The sequence below is a fragment of the Arachis stenosperma genome, chromosome 9 (genome assembly GCF_014773155.1).
Source record: "Arachis stenosperma cultivar V10309 chromosome 9, arast.V10309.gnm1.PFL2, whole genome shotgun sequence".
NCBI lineage: Eukaryota > Viridiplantae > Streptophyta > Magnoliopsida > Fabales > Fabaceae > Arachis > Arachis stenosperma.
In genome coordinates, this window is record NC_080385.1 from 26,211,671 (window position 1) to 26,222,939 (window position 11,269).

Sequence of the window (11,269 nt, forward strand, 5' to 3'; positions counted from 1 at the left end):
ACTCATCAAAGGTTGGGATCAATCCCTTTGAAGCAGAATTTAAAAACATCACCAGTCAATAACAGCACAACATGAATTAAAGAAAGAATTAATTACACAAGTATAGGTTGAGAGTTACCTTTTGTTGGTCGCTCATGAATGTACACCATCTGATCTTATCAACTCCTAAATCATCACACAGATTCAACAAAAATCATCTCCACGAATCTTTCGTCTCTGCTTCAACAACAGCATAGGCAATTGGCAGAATCTGATCATTTGGGTCCCATCCAATGGCTGTTAGAAGTTGACCCCCATATGGAGTCTTGATGAAGCATCCATCAAGGCTGATCATGGGTCTGCACACCGTGAAACTCCGTTTATAAGCATCCAAGCAGATATAGATCCTCTGAAATCGTGGTCTCATGTCCATACCAGGAGGTGGTGTCTCTAGCTCAAATTCAGGAGGTCTCTCCACTTGTATCTGAACAGTGGACCCTGGATTAGACCTCAGTAACTCCGCAGCATAGTCATGAATCCTCCTATATTGCTCTCCATAGGTACCATTAATTTCATCCAGGGCTTGCTACTTCACTCTGGCAGCTTTGGTCATTGTGAGATCTACATTCCACTTACTATAAGCCTTCTTTATCAAACTTCTCAACTTGATTTTTGGGTTTTCACAGATCTTCTTCATAAAAGCCTTACTTAGCCACTGAGAACTCATTATACCAATCTTGGTTGCCTTAGAGCATGTGTGTTTTTTGTAACAGCTGGTCAGTTGCCATGAATTCTCTCTCTTCATCTTATGGCGGTAAGCAAACCACTTGCAACCTTCTTTGCAAACAGCTTTGCACCTATGGCTATCACACTTCGAGAACCATATTCCTCTGCCACTGTGCACGACATAGCTCGTTACACATTCCTTAAAAGCATTCCTATCTACGTACATTATCCCAACCTCCCATTTATACTCCTTCATATTCTTCAAACCCTTATACAACGGGTACCTCCTGAACAAGGGATCCCCTTCATCATCACTTACAGGGACATCCCACAACCCCGCACTCTCATACCCATCATCCTCATCCCTTAATCCAGCAGCCACCACTTGCTCCTTACCCTTATTAACACTGCCACTGTGCTCTCCTTGTCCTCTCTTAGTTGGAACACTCTGTTTCGGCCTTTGGGGATCTTTTGTAGTTGTGACTTCAACATCATACAAACCCCATCACCATTCCAATCATCATCGCTGTCATCAAATGCAAGCTCTAGATCAGTATCTCCAGAGCTATTTTCACTCCATTGTTCATCACTGTCTCCCTCATCATCAATTTCTGTCTGGTAGTCATCATCCTCAGATTCTTCATCACCTGAAAAATCTGACCCCTCTGACCTCTCTTCATCACCATCCTCCAGCACATCATTCTGGGCTTTTGTCACCACCTTGGGCTTCTTACCCACCTTGGCCTGAGCAAGAAATTGGGCCTTGTGCAACACAATTGGACCAGGCCCAATAGTATCTACAGTGGGTGCAGCAGCCTCATCACCATCTATCTCTTCAACTTCCTCAATAGTGCAGCCTTTTCTAGTAGTAGCAGCATCTTTGTGAACAAGAAAAAGCTCTACCATGTTGTCCCTCATTCCAATTCTAGCCATGTCCATGGCATCCTTGTCTGTGTGAAGCATCCTTAACCCTACATTTGTTTCATCGTTCAGAGACTTATACCACATTGCAGCGATATTCTCTACCACATATCCCTGTTCGAGCACTATCTCCATAGCCTCGAACCTACTCCACCTATCTTCATCACAGTAGTCTACTATCGAAGTCTCACCCCCCACATAGTGTAAAGGTTCACCATCAAACCCAAACTTCCCCCTATGGTGTATCTTGACACTAAAATAGCTCATTTCTTGACCAATCTGTTACACAAACACAATACACTTCAAAAAATTCTCACATTGACCAACAACAACAGAAATGCATAAATAAAATCACTAGGGCAAAATAAAAACTTTCAAAACAGAACAAGAAATGAATATGAAACTATAAAACAAAACAATCACACATCAACATACATCATTACATATAAACACGCATTAAGATGAAAACCAAATGGGTTCAGAAGATTTGATAATGGAATACCTGACACGATCTTCTTCCGGAAAGCAAGGGTTTCAAACTCACTGCTGCTGTGGACCTTTAACGTTACTGAACGATAATGTCACTTCTCTGGCTGCGAATCGCAAGCCTTCAGTGACTAGCGGTAGGGTTTGTGGCTTTTCCTTTGCGTTTCGTGCTTCACAAGAAGAAGAAGAAGAAGAAGAAGAAGAAGAAGAAGAGTCAGGGTAAGCAGCATGCGTTATGTCCAAAGGCGGGAAGGCTTACACGTTTACTAACCACTATCACCTCTTCCTTACCACGTCGGACACGGCGTCAATAATTTGACACCTACTTAACGGAAGGACTTGATTGATGCAAATCAAATCTTTTTAGGATTTAAATAGAACAGTTTAAACGTTGGAGACTAAAATAGAATTCACCCCAAACGTAGGGGACCAAAATAATAGTTTACCCTATATATATTATTCTTTGATTGTATATATACATTCTTGCGTACAGAATGTGTAAAGCATGTTGTATTTTATTTGTTTGTAAAATTGATAATTTCATTTGAAATATTGATAGAGTACTATTAAATTATAATTTTTAAAGGTCTAAAAAGACACCATTAAGATTTAAATCCTTTTGCGATTTAAATATTTTTTAATTGTTACATAAGGAAATTAGTAACAATTTGGATTATTATACCCACATATTTTATAAAGATTTGATTTTGGAATAAATTGATTGAATATTATGCTGCCAAAGTAGCCTCTTTTGTGAAAATTGATTTATTCAAAACATAAGGAATATTGTGATATGTAATTCATGCGAATATTGGTCGGCCCAAATGAAGGCCTATATTTGGCCGAATTACATGCACATATAAATGGTAAATAAATATTTGGGTAACTAAGAATAAAGTAATACTTATTATTTATGCGAACAATAATCAGCCCAAAGGAAGTTTATTGTTTGGCCAAAGAATAAGCATTGCACACTTTTGTTTATTTTCTATTAATTATGCAGTCAATAATCGGCCTAAATGAAGGTTATTGTTTGGCCAATTAATAGAAAATATATGCGGTAATAAGTAGGTTGCAAAGTTTAAGTCTCCATGTGCACATTAAGTTGGTCCAAAGAAAGGCTTAATGTGTGACAGGAATTTTGACAATATTTGATTACTGCAATGAGAGCATCACTTATAGTTAATTTTTCTATCCAAAGATTGAAAATTAATGTTGTTCTAGATATCTCAATATGGATTTTTTTTCCATTATTTAACTAATGTTTACTGCATGTTCTTTTTGTTCTAATCCAGAAACTATGGCTTCAGCTACCAATGTTTCTGCACAAATTAGCAGTATTCCTATGCTGAATGGTTCAAACTTTAAAGTTTGGAAAGATACCGTGGAGATTGTCCTCGGTTGTATGGATCTAGATACAGCTCTTCGAGAGGAAAAACTCACTTCCACTCTGGAAAATCTCAATGAGGTTAAAATAGAGAAGTGGGAGAGATCCAATCGAATGAGCATTATGATCATGAAACGCTCAATTCCTGAGGCGTTTCGGGGCTCAATTACTGAGGATAAAGATGCCAAACAGTTCCTAAAGGATGTTGAAAAATTCTTTACTAAGATTGAAAAGGTGGAAGTAAGTAGTCTTTTGAGCAAACTTGTCTCCATGAGGTATAAAGGTAAAGGGAACATAAGGGAGTATATTATGGAAATGTCCCATCTTCCTTCAAAATTGAAAGCACTAAAGTTAGAGTTGTCTGAAGATTTACTCGTGCATTTCATTTTGATTTCTCTTCCTGCACACTTTGGGCAATTCAAAGTGAGTTATAACACTCTGAAGGACACTTGGTCCTTAAATGAGCTTATATCTCACTGTGTGCAAGAAGAAGAGAGGCTACAGCAAGATAAGACTGAAAGTACTCACATGGCTTCATCTTCTCAGTACAAAAGAAAGTGTGATACTACTGCGGATGTGCCTTCTCAGCAGAAAAAGACTAAGAAACAAGATCAAGTTTCAACTTGTTTCTTCTGTAAGAAGGTGGGACACATGAAGAAGGATTGTACCAAATATGCCACTTGGCGTGTGAAGAAGGGTATAATTCTTACTTTCGTTTGTTCTGAGACTAGTTTAAGTTATGCACCTGTTGATACTTGGTGGGTAGATTCTGTTACTACTACTCATGTAAGTGTTATTATGCAGGGTTGCCTGTGGAGCCGCCGCCAAGTGATGCTGAAAGATACATCTATGTGGCAGACGGCAATATAGTTGCAGTCGAAACTATAGGAACCTTTAGATTATGTTCCATGAGTGAATTTTACTTGAATTTATTAGAGACATTTTATGTACCGTCATTTAGACGAAATTTGGTTTCTGTTTCTCGTTTGGACAAATCAGGTTATTTTTGTTTATTCGGAGACAATAAAGTCAGTCTCTTTTATAATTCGAATAATATTTGCTCTGGTCATTTGGTGTATAATCTATATAGGCTTAACTTAAATTCCTATAATAATGAAATACTGCAAATGGGTACAAAACAAAAACTGAAAGAGAATTCGGCATCATTATGGCACAAACGCCTAGGCCACATCTCTAAACAGAGAATTCAGAGGCTCGTGTCGGATGAAATTCTTGGACCCCTAAATTTGGCAGACTTTGAAGTCTGCATTGAGTGCATAAAGGGGAAAACGACAAACGAAAGGAAATTAGGTATCGAGAGAGCTAAAGATGTCTTAGAACTGATACATACCGATATATGTGGCCCATTCCCTACTGTCTCTTGGAATGGACAACGGTACTTTATTACGTTCATAGATGATTACTCTCGTTATGGGTATCTATATTTAATTCATGAAAAGTCCCAAGCCTTGGATGTTTTCAAGTCTTTCAAAGCTGAAGTTGAACTTCAACTTGAAAAGAAAATTAAAGCTGTCAAATCTGATCGTGGTGATGAATACTACGGAAGATATGACGGTTTAGGTGAGCAACGTCCCGGGCCTTTTGCTCTTTTCCTAGAGGAGTGTGGTATTGTTCCTCAATACACCATGCTAGGCAAACCTAGCATGAATGGTATTGCAGAGCGAAGGAACCGAACTCTTAAGGACATGGTGAGAAGTATGATTAGTCATTCTTCCTTACCTGAATCACTCTGGGGAGAAGCATTAAAGACCGCAGTGTACATCCTTAATAGGGTGCCAAGCAAAGCAGTTAACAAAATTCCATATGAAATTTGGACTGGGAAAAGACCCAATATAAAGTATTTGCATATTTGGGGATGTCCAATTGAGGCGCAGCCTTATAGGCCGCATGATAGAAAATTGGACTCAAGGACAATTAGTTGCTACTTTGTTGGTTACGCTGAGCGTTCATGGGGGTACAAGTTTTACAATCCTGCATTAAGGTCTATTTTTGAAACGGGAAATGCGATATTTCTTGAGGATGTTGAGTTTGGGGGGAAGGAAATGTTAGGAATGTTGCTTTTGATGAGGATTCTGTAACTGACAATGATCAGGTATTTGTACCTATTATTGCTCAAGACACAGTTATAGTACAAGAGCACAATGAGAATCCACAGAAAAATAATGAGAATCCTCCTTAATCCCAATCCATACAGCAAGCTCAACAACCTCAAGAAGTGTCATTAAGGAGATCCAATAGAGAAAAGAGAAAATCCATCTATGATCTCAAACAAGCTTCCCGTTAATGGTATCACGAGTTTCATCAAGTTATTACCTTATATGGTTTTGAGGTAAATATTATAGATAAATGTGTATACCGCAAGTTCAGTAGGAGTAAATACATCTTTTTGGTCTTACATGTTGATGACGTTCTACTTGCCAGTAACGATATAGGCTTGTTACATGAAACTAAGAAATTTCTATCGAACAAATTCGAAATGAAAGATTTTGGTGATGTCTCTTTTGTATTAGGAATCAAGATACTAAGAGATCACTCTCAAGGTATTCTTGGATGATCACAAAAGAACTATATCGAAAAGATTTTAAGTAGACATAGCATGGAAAGATGTAGACCAATGGACACACCCGTAACTAAAGGAGACAAGTTCAGTCTCAAGCAATGCCCTAAAAATGATCTTGAGAGGACAGCAATGCATGATAGACCTTATGCATCAGCACTAGGGAGCTTAATGTATGCTCAAGTCTGCACAAGTCCCAATATATCATTTATAGTGGGAGTGTTGGGTAAATACTTGAGCAATCCAGGCATGGATCATTGGATAGCTATTAAACGCGTAATGCATTATCTAAAGAGAACAAAGGATTACATGCTTGTTTATCGGAGATCAGAAAATTTTGGAGATCATTAGGTACTCTGATTCCGATTTCATGGCATATGGTTGTGAAGCTTTGTCATTGAGCTTTATATAGTAGATGACATTGAAAGGCCATTAAAGATATTTTGCGACAATAAGTCAGCAGTATTATACTCCAACAACAATAAGAGCTTGACAAAATCGAAGCATACAGACATCAAATTCTTAGTTGTCAAGGAGAAAGTTTAAGAAAAACAAGATTTCCATAGGACATATAGGAACAGAGTATATGCTAGCAGACTCAATAACCAAGGGATTGACCCCTAAAGTCTTTCATGAGCACACTGCTCGGATGGGTGTCAATATTTGTGATGCCTTGGTTTAATGGGAGTTTATTTTATGCTATATGTCCTATGACAGATATTGAGTTATTTTTCTGCAGAATTAATTTGATGGTTTATTTCATGTTATATGAAATGTTCATTTTACAATATTTGTATTGTGTTTGATCTCAATAAAGTTGGACCAGCTGGAAATAGACATGCATGAGATCACTTGGCATGTAATTTTCATATTACTCATCCAAATTTGATCTATGTCGTTAAGTATATTAGGATGGTGATTGGCGTGGTTTAGTCACGGCATTTAATGTGATAAAAGCTGCGGTAGTTCCATATCTAATGTATGAGACGGACCAGATTGTTAAAGTAATGAGAGAAATAGCATTCAGATGCGCGCATAAAGTTTATAAGATATGATTATTTCAAGAAAGAATATGTGTATAGCCCAAGTGGGAGATTGTTAGGAAATTATTTTGATTTCCTAATTTATTTGTGGGCAATACATATATTAATTATAATAACAAATTATGCTATTTCAAATTAAATGACTTATATAATGATGATCTCATTTATTGTTATAAATGCTAATTGAATAAGTCATTATTACTTTTGATTTGGAATTAAATGAGAATAAAACCGGATATTATCTTTTGTTCCTTAGATAATTATCTTTTGGATTTTAGATATATTATCTTTTGAGCTTTAGATACTATTTTATTTGGGTTTAAAGGTTTAATGGGTGCCATGCTCAAATATAAATAGACCTACAGGGTTTCGGTCCCCGATATACCAAAAGCCGCCTTTGTTACTCTTTCCCCATCAAAAGAGTTACAGTTCAGCCGCCTAGGAATACAGAAGACTTTGGTTGAGGAAGATCGAAAGAACCACAAGATCCAAAATTCTTCCATCAATTTCTGACTCTTATGAATTCAGGTACGCTTCCGCATTATAATATTTTGGTGATTCAATATGGATAATCTGGGTTATAGAAATTAATTTATTCCAACAATCCAAAAATATAATTTTTTTTAATAAGTGGTAAATAATTTTTTGTATTTATTAAAATTCTTGTCCATTTTATTCGAAATTTTGTGAAAATGTTTGGATAATCATTTATAAAGTATGCATAAAAATGGATCAAAATTTAATCTCTAAATTTTTTTTTATGTTAACCGCAAAAAACAGTCCAAAAATATTTTATGCTGACAAAAATAATATTTTTTATTATCAATAAAAATATCTTTAAATAATTTAAAAATATGTCAAAATTATTCATCCGTAAAGACAGACGAAGTTCCTTAATGTTTTAGTCTAATAAAAAAGTTAATAAATAGTTCCATTTATCACATGATACTAAAACTTTAATAAGCCACATTTATCTTCACATATGAACAATTTTGGCACATTTTTAAATTATTTAAAGATATTTTTTAATAATAAAGTGGAGATTATTTTTATTAGCATAAGAATATTTTGAGGATTTTTTGTGGTTGATCTTTTATGGGAAGACATTTGTTGTTCTTTCTTCATCGGTAATAACAAGTCATGGTAAAGTGTATATTGTTTGTGGCAGAATGTCAAAATACAACATCTTTAAATAGATTGATGATGATAAAGATGCACCAAGTGACTGGTTTAAGCTATTAAAAAAAAGGGGTTCATTGCTTTTTGCAGAGACACGTTTGTTTTCTAAAATTCTGGCACAATAAAGAAGTCAAATAGAAAATTTATTTCTTGCTTTAATAGGATATGCAAATTTTTTGAATGAGTTGATAAAAAAGAAGATAAGATTGGTTCGAATCAACTCCAAAGTGTAATAAGAAGACAAAAAATATAACAAAAACGTTTTAGTTACGACAAAATTTAAAATAGTTTAAAAATTTAATTAAAAAAATATAAAATTTAATTATAATTTTGATAAAATTATATAAACTAATAGAATAATTAAACTTTTATTTATATATAGATTTTGTCAATATTACAAATCTTTATGGATAGAAATAATAATTTTTTTTCTTTCATGTATATAAAAAATTTATTTCGTTTATTCTTAGATAGTTTTATTAATATTTTGTACTTTTATGAATAAAAATAATAATTTATTTATTTTTAAATAAAGAAAAATGAACCTTTAAACTTAGACTAAACAACGAAAAATGGCTTTTAATTATTAAATCACTTCTAAATTTGTTAACAATTAAAATATTTTAATTTTAACATATCATAAAAATAATAAAAAGAATGCACTTATATGGAACAAATACTTATGTATTTGCCTTCTTGAGTATTTAATCTAAAATTTTATGGTTATATTTGAATAACTAATTAAAAAATATATGTAAAAACGACAACAAAATTTAATCTCTAATTTTTTAAAATTATATTTGACTATTTACAACAAAAAACTTGCAAAAAAAATATTCAAAATTTTTAAATTAAAAAAATATTTTTTTAGTTATTTTACAAAAAAATATATTAAATTCTAATTTTTAAAATCTTAATATATATTTAAAGATAAAGTACTCTTATTAATAATTTAGTAATTCAGATATCTTTAGTAATGTGCTCCTAAATTTATAAAAAGAGATACAAACTACCAAAACTTAAAAAGAGGCTACCATCTCTTTTCAGGCTTTTTTTTATAAACGAGAGAATAATGGGTACATTGGCTCAACAGAAAGTTTTACAAAATTATGAGCGGAGACAAATCGAAGGTCGTCAAATTGGTTCCTCTGTCGTAATATCCTATTAACAAATTCTGATTATTGTCCCGTGTGCAACCATCTTTGAGTTACTAGCTTAGCGTTCAGCTATATGTGATACGACATTATTGGTGTTGAGGTTAATGATAAAGAAGGTGGAAGTTTGGTCATTACGTTGAAGTGACTAATAAGAAAAAGAAGGCATCCATACTAAGGCTGAACGTACGTGGGTAAACAATAAATTAATGCGTGTGGTGTGTGTCTTGATGGAGGAGACAAGATCTGCAAACTATCAATATTTATATTGCGTGTTAATAAAAAAGGATTAATTAAGTGAAACTGATTAATAGTTAATGTTGTTAATTAAGGGCGTGAGTTTTTTTTACTGGACTTCGAATGTTTTTGTTATTTGGTTAGTCTCCAGTTGATTGTTGCTAGTTTTGGTGAATGTGATCATTTATTTGTTTTATATGAAAATTAGACTTGGAAAAAAAATAACTGAATGTAAATTAAAAATATGGATTTAGTTTGATAAAAAAAAATTTCACACAGAACAATGTAAAAAATGTTATTAAAATTAAAAATTAAATAGATTGAATTTAAATTAATAATTTAATGAGATTCAATTTGATAAAAATAAATGTACTGTTATTATTTTTGTCGTATAATTAATTATGTTCATTCATAAATAATTATTTATTTTTATTTTAAAAATAATTATTTTTTGTAATATAATAAAAAATCAAATTTTTTATTTTTATGATAGTATAAATAGAGAATTTTTATTATGTTAACATGACGCTCATACATTAAATTTAAAAATTATTTATTTAGGTGTTGTCACTAGAAATCTTTAAAATTTTATTTATAAATTATAAATTATTATTTTTTTAGATTGTCACTTTTTGAATTTTTAAATATGCTTTATTAGGTTATTAGATATTTAGTTTTTAATATTATTGAACTAATTTAAAAAAAAATATTTATAAATTATTTACGTAAATGGTTATTTTTTAATTTTTAAATTATAGTTATATTTTATTTTTATTATATAATTATTACTCTTTTATTTAAAAAAATAAATAAATTTTAATTTTTGAAGAAACTAAGTTCACATAATAATTAATATGGATTTAAACCAACGTATCATTATACACAAACTTATGAAATCGTCAAGTATTTTATAATGGTGAATTATACTGTAAAGATATAAGTTTATAGATTTTTTTATGGGATGAAAGAGAGATTAAAAAAAGGTAGGACTCACACTTTGAATAACAATAAAATAATAAAAAATAATTATAAAAAAATTATTTTCTCTCTCTATACCTATGAAGCACATATTCTTTCATGGTGCCGGCGTATCCGTGTCGGACGCGAATCCGACGCCGACACGCGGCGGATACTTCAAACGAGCGTATCGGCGGCGTGTCTTCTTGCGGTGTAGAATTTTGGTAGAGCTGTCACGAATCCGAACGAATCCGACTCGATTCAGATGTTCATGAGATGGATCTTTCTTCTGGATTGCAAATCTTCAATTGATTTTGTAATTTTATGGCCCGATTAACCAATTTTTTCTTTCTAAATCTAAAATTAAAATAAATTAAAATTAAAATTTAAAAATAAAATAATTAATAAATCAAAACCTAAATCTACTTACCGTTTGTCTTTGGTAGCTTACTTACTCACTAGCTTAAAATTTTTTATTTTTTTTAATAATTGCATAATTTTAAGACTTTTTTATGTAACTATATTTATTCTTATATTTTCCCATCAAAAAAATATTTACTCTTATATTTACAATATGATATTTTATTAATTTAATATATTATTTAAATTTTAATTCACAACG